The following is an 11,200-nucleotide window of genomic DNA, read 5'->3' on the forward strand; positions in this document are numbered from 1 at the left end:
CCGGCTGTAAAACAACTCGGCCTTCAAGTCCTCAAACCTCCAGTTTCACACAGGAAAAACTGGATCTTGTTACCCACTCCGTCACTTTTGGGTGTTATTTTAAACTTCCTGTTGCAAGCTGGCGTGTTTCCACTTCTGCCAAATGCCAAAATGAACATCTTTGAGCATCTGAGACGGATCCATCTGCTGGCAACGCTCGCCTCAGAGTCCCACCCACTCGAACATTAACCCCAAACATGTCCAACGTGCCCACTCACATACAGGCAAACTTGAGGCAGGCCTCAAAGAGAAGACTGTGGGTGTGCAGGCCCTTTTCAGACTGCTGAGACAAGGGAATGAAGTGGATTGAGAGCCCGATGCCAAAGACAAGAAGTTGGTCTTTGACAATAATCAGGAGGCAGACAATGAGCCGGGCTCCACTGCTGCAATGCTATCTCAAATTGTTGTTTCAGGCAACAATGACAATGATCACAAATAGGAAAGCTGGAATTAAATGCAGCCAGGAAGGCACTGCTTTGTAGGGATGCCATGGGAATCATTCCCCTGGAAGCTCAGAGACGGTATTTTGGGGATGGAAGCTGCAATTCTTAGGGGCGCTACATGTGTGCCAGTTAATGTCTCTCTTAAAAGGTTTAAAGTTTCTCGGCTACGCTAATAAAGAAATGACATTTAAACCCAGATGTTTCCATGAATCAGTACAGCTCAGATCCCACCATGGTAGAGGTTGGTGCTCGTGCCAGCGCCTGATGTATAGAACAGATGTCGCCACGTCCGCTACATATATAGGGTGACATCATCAAGGCGAACAGCGACCCAGCGTAGCTCACCAGTAAATATCACAATAAAGTTGAGCATCAAACTCTTGCTCGGTGTTGATTTTCTGTTGCCACGTGCGGATCGCTCTCTGATCATTCCCAGACAAACGTGCACACGCCACCCTGAAGAGCAATGCTTCGCGGAAACAGCTTAAAATGACAGATGAATCAGTGGTTAAATGCTGACAACCTTTTTTTAAAATAAGATTGATGTAACTTTTATTTAACGCTGTCAGGCCCGTCGTTACCTTTCAAAGCACCTCGAAACCCATAATAATGGGGGGGGGGGCTTTGCTAAAATTCAACCACAAACTTTCCTTTGACAAAAATTAAGTGCTGCGCTGCTGATTTTCGCCGTACTAGCTACCGAAAAACCGACAAGTTTAGGCAGTTTTGTCAAGCGTGGTGACGAGAGACAATTACAGGAGCAACAAGAGGCAGAACAGCGGCTGAGGGAAAGTCAATACAAGGAAAAGAATCCAGCGAAAGCTTCTCTTATTCACAAAATAAGCGACGTCTCAGCCTGATGATTTACAGCAGCGGTGGAATTTTCCTCTGAGGCCGAGCGTTTCGGTCTTTTCCCAAATGGCAACAGGAACCCATTTGCACAGAGAAGCCGCGCGCATGCATGCGTGCATGCACGGCTGCATTCCTGCGCTGCTTTGCTCTTTCACGCCATTTTTCTGTCTACCTCTGGTGGCACATTCAGAGCATGAATACGCAGAGTCAGCAAGTCTGGACACAGCTGCTGAATATTCAGCTCTCTTCCTTTCACCACCGCTGCCTTCTCCCACCTTAAACTCTCCTGATCTCCCCCCTCCTCCTGCTCCTACTCTGCCTCCAGCTGCCCCCCCATCCCCACCCCCACCCGCCACTGCCGCCGCTCTCTGCTCTCTGCGCTCCACTTTCATTAAGGGGCTCTCCTCTGATAGCCCTTCATATAACACTTAATCATCATAACAATAAGAGCACTCTCTCACAGAAATCCACCTCAAGGGGATGGTCTTAAAAGATCCTATGCTAACTGATGTCATTAACCACAGAGGCCCCCGATTGGCCAGGGCGGGGTGGGAGAGCCCGCCTCAGGTGTTTGATGGAGCGCTAGGTTGGAGCGGGCAGGTCAAACAGGCCAAGGGCATTCCTCTCGTAAAGAATGGCAGAGGAAACACGAGCTGTGTGTGTGTGTGTGTGTGTGTGTGTGTGTGTGTGTGTGTGTGTGTGTGTGTGGGCACAGAAGCGCTTGCCAAAGAGGAGAGACACAGCGTGTTTGGTTTTGCAGTCAAGAGAGATGAAAAAGACTATTGAATAAGGAGGAGGGAGTCTTGAATAACAGTATTTTACATGAATGGATCTCCAGGGGAATGAATGCAGCGTCGCTCCCTCTGCTGCAATTTGACAAATAAGTTGTGTGTGCGTGTGTGTTTGCATGTGTGGGCCTACGTGTGTGTGGCTGCACGCGTGCGGCGCCGCACTTTTGGCTGATGAGACTATACGCTGCCACCACACCGTGAAAGTGACGGCGTGCCATGTTAAGTTGAGGGTTTGCGTATAGATGAGCAGTGATGGTGGCACACGCGCGCGCACACACGCGCACACACATACACCTCACATGCATCAAAACTGTGGTGAAAATCACAGCTGTTCTCAGTTGCTATGCGGCAGTCACACCATCATATCAGATAACACTTGCGCGCACACACGCGCGCGCGGCGCAGTGTGAAATGGGGACAGTAACACCAGACTTGGCAGGGTCAGAAGGTCACAGAGGTATTGTGACAAAATTGCCTAGCAACAGGCGACACATATAATTTGCAGCACGATCCCCCCACGGCAGATCTGAGCGCATCTGAGACGAGCGTGTCAACATGTCGATGACTGTTTTGCACATCATGTTTGCAAAGAAATGCATTCGGTGCGCGGGTGCTTCATCGCGGACCAAAATAAATCACCATTATCGGCAAACAGAGCTAACTGCAGCGGCAGCCGCAGGTCTGATCTGATCAAAAACCAATGTCTGTTACAAGCTGGGATCCAGAGTCCAGAACACGTGTGCACGTTCACACAGGCCTGCTCGTCTGTCTTCTGTACCGCTAGACTCGATGTACATTTGCAGCTGTCCGGCTCCTTTAATGAAGAGATCTCTCAATTATGTCCCAGTCGGAAACGAGACTAATTTTTGATCCGTCATAGACGGACGACCCATCCAGGGTTCACTCATGCCAGGCCGAAGGAGGAGACTTATCTCCCTCCGCAGAGACTGAATCAAATATGCGCGGAGACATTTCGAGGATCTTTTTAATCTCCGAATGTCTTTGGGAGAAGAAATTTTAAAAAGGTTGGCGGGTGAAGTTGTCGTCTTAACAATCCGCACCGTTGGAAAAAGAAAGTGAAGTGACAGAGAAGGAGAGAACGGCAGGAAGTGGAGGCGAGAGTGGGATTGCGTTGGGAGAATTTTACAGCAGCTGCTCGCCAAAATAAGGTAAAAACTCCGACCCAATTACCCAGATCTGAAATCTGTCACTCATATCTGACAACCGGCGAGCCGCCAGCATTTGAAGAGGCGAAAGATCAGACCCGTAAACTATCACATTACTGGATAATTTTGACCAGGCATCGTTATTGATCGTCCCGGGGAAGATTTTCCCCTGATTGTCGGGGCTTAATCGATCCGATTCTGCTGTAATCCGAGCCCATCTCCGCTCCACCCGGACGTGACGGCATAAAAGAAAAGGTGACGGCGTGAACGCAGCGGGCGTTTCGGAAACACTCTTCGTTCTCCGACACTGGTCCTAGAGCCTTCGCACGTGGACGTGTCCTACACAACAGGCTGGCGTGGAAAATGTCAGCAAACACGGAAAAGGGGGGAAAAGAAATTGCGTTAAAGCTGCAACGGTGTGTTTCATCAGGAGCGCGGAAGCTCGGCCCATCTGTGTTCTGAATTCTTTATCACAGAAACACGGCTCCTGTGCTCGCTGCCCTGCTCCTTTGTGTGCGGCGGTGTTTCAAATTAGAAACCGGGACGCGGGGAAGGATATTTGAGGTATTTAAAACGTTGAAATAAACACCGCTTTTGTCCAACGGGCCACTAAAGCCGCGTGTCGGCTTTGAGTGTCTCTTTACTGTCGGTTTGAAGGTATTTTAGCTATTTTTAGCCTTTGCTGTTGGGCTCTTAGAGGAATTGGAATTGCATTTGGTGAGAGACTCCAGACCTAAATGTTTGTGTCTTGGAACTCTCTGCTGTGTTCTGGCTCCAGCTCCATGAGTCAGGCAAGGTCAAAGGGTCAGCCGACATCACTGCCACCAACTTTGTCAACATTTCTGACGATCCATCCAGACGCAATCTGAGTTTTCTTTTTCTCTTCTGTTTTTGGACCTGGACTAATTTCTGGCTTTGTCACAGGTTTCTCTCAAATATCAGCTGTTTGGTCTGTTCCCCCCCCCTTTCAGGCATCACTGTGGCTCACACTGTTCCCCGAAATGGGGGTAAAATTACCAGACCCGCCTTCAGAAACTCTCTCGGCTTAGTTTGGATGTTTGCTTTTGGCAAATGGCACTAAGACAAAGACTCTTTAGAATTATATTGGGTTGACAATTTACTGCAGGATGTTAATTTTTATACAAATGAGTGACTTCAGTCTTAAGCTCCACTTAAAGAAAGGCTTTTGGTATCTGAACCAAATAGCTGGTGGAGAATCAGGACGTGGCTGTTTTTTGTGTATTGGTTGTATAACGATTCCAGTGGCCCTGGAAGGATCTTTGTCACCACTGGTGACGTCACTGGGATTATCTGGATTTAGCCCCGGAGACAATTGTTTCCACAAAGAGAAAGTATTCAAATGAACATGGACTTTAAAGAATATTTGAGCACTCGCAGTGGCAAAAATCTGGCAAACGGTGCAGCTTCTTTATTCAAGTTTACCTTCCATCTTCGTAGGGAGAAACGGGTTTTTTGTTTGAGCTAAGAGTCAGATCTGGTGCAGTGTCACTGCAGTATAAAGCACGCATACATTTACATGTATGACAATACCCTGGGGGGGCTCCTGATGACGTATTTACAGAACACTAATATTAACGACCGTTGGCTCATTAAAAGAGGGAAGATTCCAAAGCGCTTCCTTGCTTCAGCAGCTGCTGCGCGCCCTCGCTCTTTACTCCACGCGGAGTGGAAGAAAGAGGGGATGGCGGAGAAACTTATCTTTAAACAGCCAAACTGCACCGTGTTGTGGAACTGCTTGGGGGAAACTGTCACCGGGGATGAATCCTATCTCGAGGAATGTCGCTCACGCATGCGCAGACGCAAACTTTGTCGTTTACATCATATGGGAAAGTATTTTTTCCCCCTCACGCTGCCAGAGAAAAGGCCTACGCATGGACACACAGACGCTGACTAAGGCCATAGGATTCTGTGTGTGTGTGTGGTGTGTGTGTGTGTGGTGTGTGTGTGTGTGTGGTGTGTGTGTGTGTGTGTGTGTGTGTGTGTGTGTGTGTGTGTGTGTGTGTGTGCGTGTAATTACTGCAGTTATGTATTTGTGTCGACCTGCAGAAATGAAGTCCAAACATCATTTTAACGGACTCTGCAGTTCATTATCACCGGCTTTGTGTGTGTTTATGAGTGTGTGTTTGCTCATCCTGGTCAGTGCTGGGCTGTGTTGATATTAGGTGACTGTGCAGAAGCGAGGTGGGGGTGCGGCCAAAGCTACAGCTAATCATTTTAGCAGGGGAAAATTGCACATTTTCCTTCTGAAAGCGTGTCCACACTGTTGGTTGCTACACCTTGCATGCTAACATTTCCCCCCCTTCGGTTTGGACGGAGCGAAGATAGACAGCGTCCATCGGGGTGCACACTGGGAGCAGCTGCAGACCTTAATGTGCCAAACAGGGGCGTCGAGAACACAACAGGTATCCTACGCAACACAGGAATGCAGAACTCCCCCAATGTGGCTGAAACCCTCCTGAGCCCACACAGAAGTTAAAAAGGTTCCTGGAGAGGATTTAAGAAGGCCAACCACCAGATGACTCCCCTGCTTCCACCATCCTCTCTTTTCTCTTTTGTTTGAAACAGGAACTGGCACGTTCAGGCATCTGCGGAGACGACCCGGCTTCATCTCGCTCCGCTTTCATTCGCTGCCTGCCCGCGCTTGTTGGCAAGAGTCTGGACGAGAATCAGCAGAGGTCAGGCAGTGGCAGACAGAGGGCAACGAGGCGATGGAGTTACCATGTACCAGATATCCATTTCAAACAGGAGCCGATCTCGGGGGGGCGGGGGGTGGGCACAACAGGCTTCAACAGTGTGTGTGTGAGTGTTGCATGTGTGTCTTCAAACACAGACAACGATAAAGCAGCTATTAGCCGTGACAGGAAAAATGTTACAAAACAACTCATTCTGGGGTTGAGGTTAAATGAAGGTTTGAATTCACGGGTCTAAGGTCTGAATTTATTCCAGTGGGCACCGTTGCACCATGAATTACTGACGATTGGAACGTTTTTCCGTAAAATCAAGCACAGACTCCAAGTCGCAAAATTACAATTAGTCAAGTATGCTCCAGATATCAGGTGCTGTTAAATGTATATAAATGGGCTTGTTTACATCCTAGCATCGAGAAAAAATTAGAAAACTCTTTGCACACACAGTTTAACACACACACACACACACACACACACACACACACACACACACACACACACACAGTGTCTATCTACATCCTCTTATGACATCACTGTAGCTAGCCAGAAAGACGTGAGATTCAGAGTGAGCCAAGCTGACGTCATCCCATTCACTCAATGTCAATTACGTAACCACAGGGTGGGGGGGCAGATAGAACTGCTCTGTGTGTTTGAGTGTGTGTGTGTGTGTGTGTGTGTGTGTTCCCTTTGTGGTGACTACATGCCGAACAAGAACACATAATTGAAATCTCGTGTGTGAGAACGATACGAAATGGGACTTGCTGATGACATCACGGGCGCGAGCGGGGGCTGTGACAGGCTGGAAGTCTTTGGGGTAAAAGACCGAGGGGAACAGACCTGGCTGCAGGAGTTATGCAACGCAAATCCAACTCAACAGACTAAAAATGGATATTTTTGCCTCTCCTCTGTGCGCGCACTGTAGGCACAATGTGTGCGCGCGTGCGCCTTAAGTGACTTTTCTGGAGCACTTTAACTCCAGGCAGTGCATTAAAATGACACAAAGAAAAGTCACACGCACGCAGACGCATCCACATACAATTATAAACACAGCTTCCTAAGGACAGGAAACCCTTCCTCCCACGTTCCTGTGTTGCCTGGCAACCAGGGCAGCGTCACCCAGCGCATGCCTCAGTTGCTGAACACAACACAAATGCGCAGAGACAGAGAGACGCTCATACGGACTCCTTGAACTCTGCTCCCTTAAAGACATCCCCCCCCCCACCCCAAACCACCCCCCCCCCCCCCCCCCACCCAAAAAAACAAACAAAACGCAAGCCTCCAGCCAGAGCACCGGTCCCGCCCCCTTCGTGTGCTCCCGAACCAAAGGTGACACCAGTCGCTGGAAAAGCGCTTTCCCTCGGTCTACAAGTGCTATTTTTACACGCGCTGACGTCCTTGTGCGCATGTGAGACGCTGGTCGTGCACGCCACTCTCGACGTGTCAGCGCGTGTTTGTGTGACAGTGACGGAGGACGCAGCAGACAATCGCTCAGCACCGCCGAGGAGCCCAGCGAGTCCATCTCGGCTCAGCGGGGGGCCTATTGAAGACTATTATGGCCTGGGGGGGTACAGGGGGGGCGCTGCTCTTCACAGCCGTCTTGGCCACTTAGCGGTTCCAGTTTTAAGTGTCAGAGCGTCTTAATGAAGACACCCGGTAGGTGTTCGACCAGGGGTAACTGCCGGGAACTGTAAAAATGGCTGTTTCCAGTGACGCTCACGGCCACCTGGGTCGGAAGCAACTCAAGGTAGATTTTCCGTTTCTCTGAACATGCGGAGCAGAGTTTGACAGACTCGCCCGAGCAGTTTAGACTTTGAAATGATTATTTTATCCGCATCAGAGACACAGTCATCATCCTGCTGCGGCGGCTGCTGTTAGCTTTAGTGCTGATGTCTTAAATTCTGCATTTGGCTTCCCAGAATGAATCAGAGGATTAAATGGATCTGTTGATGGTGTTTTGGGGCCCTAAATCTTGGCTTGAAGGCAGATGCCTGCTCACGAGGGGACACATCTGATGAAGTTCAAATAAGTGAAATGGATTTGTCAGAGAAAACAGCAGCGTTGCTTGTGTCCATATATATCAGGGCAAGTTTCTCAATAGTAAACTACTTCCTCTGGTTCCTCTGGTTTTCCAAACCAACCTCTCTTCCTTTTTCCATGGGTCCGGAGTTGATTGGGGAAGGGGGGGGGGGGGGGGGGGGGTTAATTAGTTTAGCTATATTTAGTGCTCCCGGATCCGGTGGGAATCAGACCCCTGACAACAGCAGGAGTGTGAAGGTTCTGGACGGAGACAGAGGCGCCTGTTCTGCAGCCGCGGCAGAAACCTCCCAGCGTCCTCTCCCAAAGACTGACGTCAGGGCATTTCTTTTAGCGCTTTTGCTGATCAGGTGTGCTCGCTCCTGCACATCCATCTGAGGTGCGCTTTCTCTTGACGGTGCGTTTTCTGCACACTCTGCCATATGCTTCAGTGGCTGCCGCTGACCAAAGCGCAGCAGTGGGCTGTGCTGCAGCTCCGGGAGACGGCAAGGCAAACGGAAATATTGACACACTTTTGAGCGTTTACAGTGAATAAATCAACGGCTGGATTAAAAAAAAAAAATCTATAAAAACATGATGCTTTAATTCAAAACAGCCTGTTCAGTTCGTACACACATGCATCGTAGATCCATCAGCAGCACAGAGGGGAATCAAACTAACAATTGTTGTGTTGGGGGCACCGACCCACTGGGCCATCCTGATCAACTATCCGTTTCTGGGCGGAGTCTGAGCTCAAAATTCAAGTTCCACCATTCAATCTCGCATCAGAGCGTCAGACTGAAAACAGTCCACAAAAGAGTGCACAAAAGCGGCCGCGGCGCTCTGCGAGAGCCTCCGCCGCCCAAAAGATAAATAAAAGCAGCTAACTGAACGTCCCACCACAGGGGTGTCCATTGAGAGACAGGCGGAGGCGGCGGGGGCGAGAACTCCATTGAGCGTAGCCATGGGGGGGTCAATATGTGAATGAACGTTGGCCATGGAGGTGAATTATGAATGAGCGCTCCCAGAGAGAGCACGTCAGCCCCGTCTCCTTCACTCCCGACGCTTCCCGTCCTAAAATAAGCCCTCCCCGTCCTATGCGCCTGTGTCTCAGCCAGGATTCATCTGTTCATCCAGACCCTCCCTCCCCACATCTCCAGAACAGGGTGGCAGCTGAGGTGGAGGTGGCCACGACATGTCTCAGATAACACAACATTCTCTCCCGGCGCGCACGCACGCCGAACGATAATAGAAGAGCAAACAGTCCCGCACGTGTGACGGCGGACGCAGACGTCAACCGAAACGCTCTCAGGCGCTGACACGCGCACACGCATCTCTCCCAGCTGTTCTGCTGGCCACAGAGCTTGTGTGCGTGTCTGTGTATCCGTCTGTGCGTAATCCAATGTGCTGCTACTCCGCCTGTGCCACGCTCTCTCCTCTGTTGCTGTGCGTCTGATCAGATCTGCCTTCCTCAACCTGTTTGCCATCTATGGCGCGTACACGCGCGCGCGCGCTCACACAAGCACACTTACACGCACGGAGAAGCTGCTACTACTCATCAGGAGTGAGCCACAATCAAAAGAATACCTTTTTTTTTAACAAAACAGAGCGAGACGCTGTTAAAACGAGGGTCACCCACCGCCTTTTTCCAGTAGCGCAACTTGAAGTAGTCACCCTCAGTCTGGAAAGTGTGTGTGTGTGTGTGTGTGTGTGTGTGTGTGTGTGTGTGTGTGTGTAATGGAATGGGCTCTCGCTGTTCCCTAAAAAGTATCCACTCCTCTGGATCCCTTCACTCCAGTTTAAAGCGGCCAGCTCGAGCTGCTTTAACACTTTTGTCGTGCGTAAAAATAACGTTAAACACGCGAGCGGACAGGCAGGACACACACCACGCACTTCGCTAATATATGCCCGGTTCTGCCGTCACACACTCACCTCCACGCTTCCCTTTAAAGTGCAGAGCCACGCAGCACATGTCAACAACGCATACACACACTGGCGCGCACACACGCACGCAGCAAAGCGCCATAAAGTCACCTTAGGATCCTTCTGTGTTCCAGACGAGCCCCCCTTCTTCGGTCTTCCTCTTTTCTGTCACACTTCTGTCTTTCCTCCTCTCCTCCCTTCCTTCCGCGCTGTCCGTCCGTCCGTCCGTCCTCTCTCTCTCTCCCTCTCTCTTTCGCTCCCTCTCTTCTTGTCGTTTCGGTGCTGGGTCAGTTTAAAGCGTTTTTCTTGAGCCCCTCCATATCCGCCCCGCCAGTCGTTTGTAGCGCCGAGCGAACGTACCTTCACACGCACACACACACGCACACACACACTAGACGCTGCGTTCCTATGGTCTCTCTCTCCTTTGCGCTTTCTGTTGATCACTTTCCGCGCTCTCTCGCTCTCTCTCTCTCTCTCCTAGAGCTCAGTGTGTGTGTGTGTGTGTGTGTGTGTGTGTGCGTGCGTGCGTGCGTGCGTGCGTGCGTGCGTCGTTGCGCTCTGCCTGGCCCCTCCAGCAGCGGAGGACTTCCCCCGGAGCCGGCCCCGGGTCCCTGCGCCGGTTTACTTCAGTGAAAGAATGCTATTGTGCATGCAAGACACTGCCAAAGATCGTCTATGGTTTTGACGCGACGATTCGCCAATTTTATGGTCATTAGTCCATCTTTGATGTAGCCTTCTATTCGTATTTAAAAAGCATCATCCTCCTTGTGAACGTCCAAGTATTTATCATGTTGTTTGTATATGAGATAATTTACACTATGAGTAAAAGAGAATGATCTCAAACAGTGCATCATACATGGTTTAGTTTGTTTCTTATCTATCTAAACAAGCACCTGTTTTCTGATTACTGACAGAATGTGCATTTTTTTAACACGTGCGCTAAAAGCTTGTATACTTTGTGTAAAATTAGAAGTATTATCTACCACACATATAAGGAAAAAGGTGCGACTCGTGACTCGCTTTACCCACAGACAAACTTCAGAAAGACCAACAGCATTTTGACCGACACACATCATTGTCCATAAACCATGAGGCAAAGTGATAAAAAGTTAATGCTTGTGTGAATTGCATCCTTGCCCCGTGGGAAACAACAAGCACACCCTAGAAGCATATTTACATTAAAAGGTCCCACAAATAGAACCACAACATGCACAAAGATACAGAGCAAAGAACTCAGCCTGCTCAGATTGATGGCGTGCAGGCAG

General features: G+C 49.7%; 1 protein-coding gene across 2 annotated transcripts in view; it reads right to left on the reverse strand.

The window, feature by feature from the left end:
- The window catches only part of LOC130515916 (forkhead box protein N3-like), a 48,899-nt gene extending 38,449 nt beyond the window's left edge, over positions 1–10,450 (reverse strand). Inside the window, exon 1 of one of the 2 annotated variants that reach the window (XM_057016508.1) lies at positions 9,945–10,450. The gene's annotated coding sequence lies outside the window, so the exon portion shown is untranslated. The remainder of the gene's footprint in view (positions 1–9,944) is intronic. The other variant, XM_057016507.1, reaches the window with a different exon arrangement.
- Positions 10,451–11,200: the final 750 nt, after the last annotated feature.

Source organism: Takifugu flavidus, chromosome 19 (assembly GCF_003711565.1).
Source record: "Takifugu flavidus isolate HTHZ2018 chromosome 19, ASM371156v2, whole genome shotgun sequence".
In the NCBI taxonomy this organism is placed as follows: domain Eukaryota; kingdom Metazoa; phylum Chordata; class Actinopteri; order Tetraodontiformes; family Tetraodontidae; genus Takifugu; species Takifugu flavidus.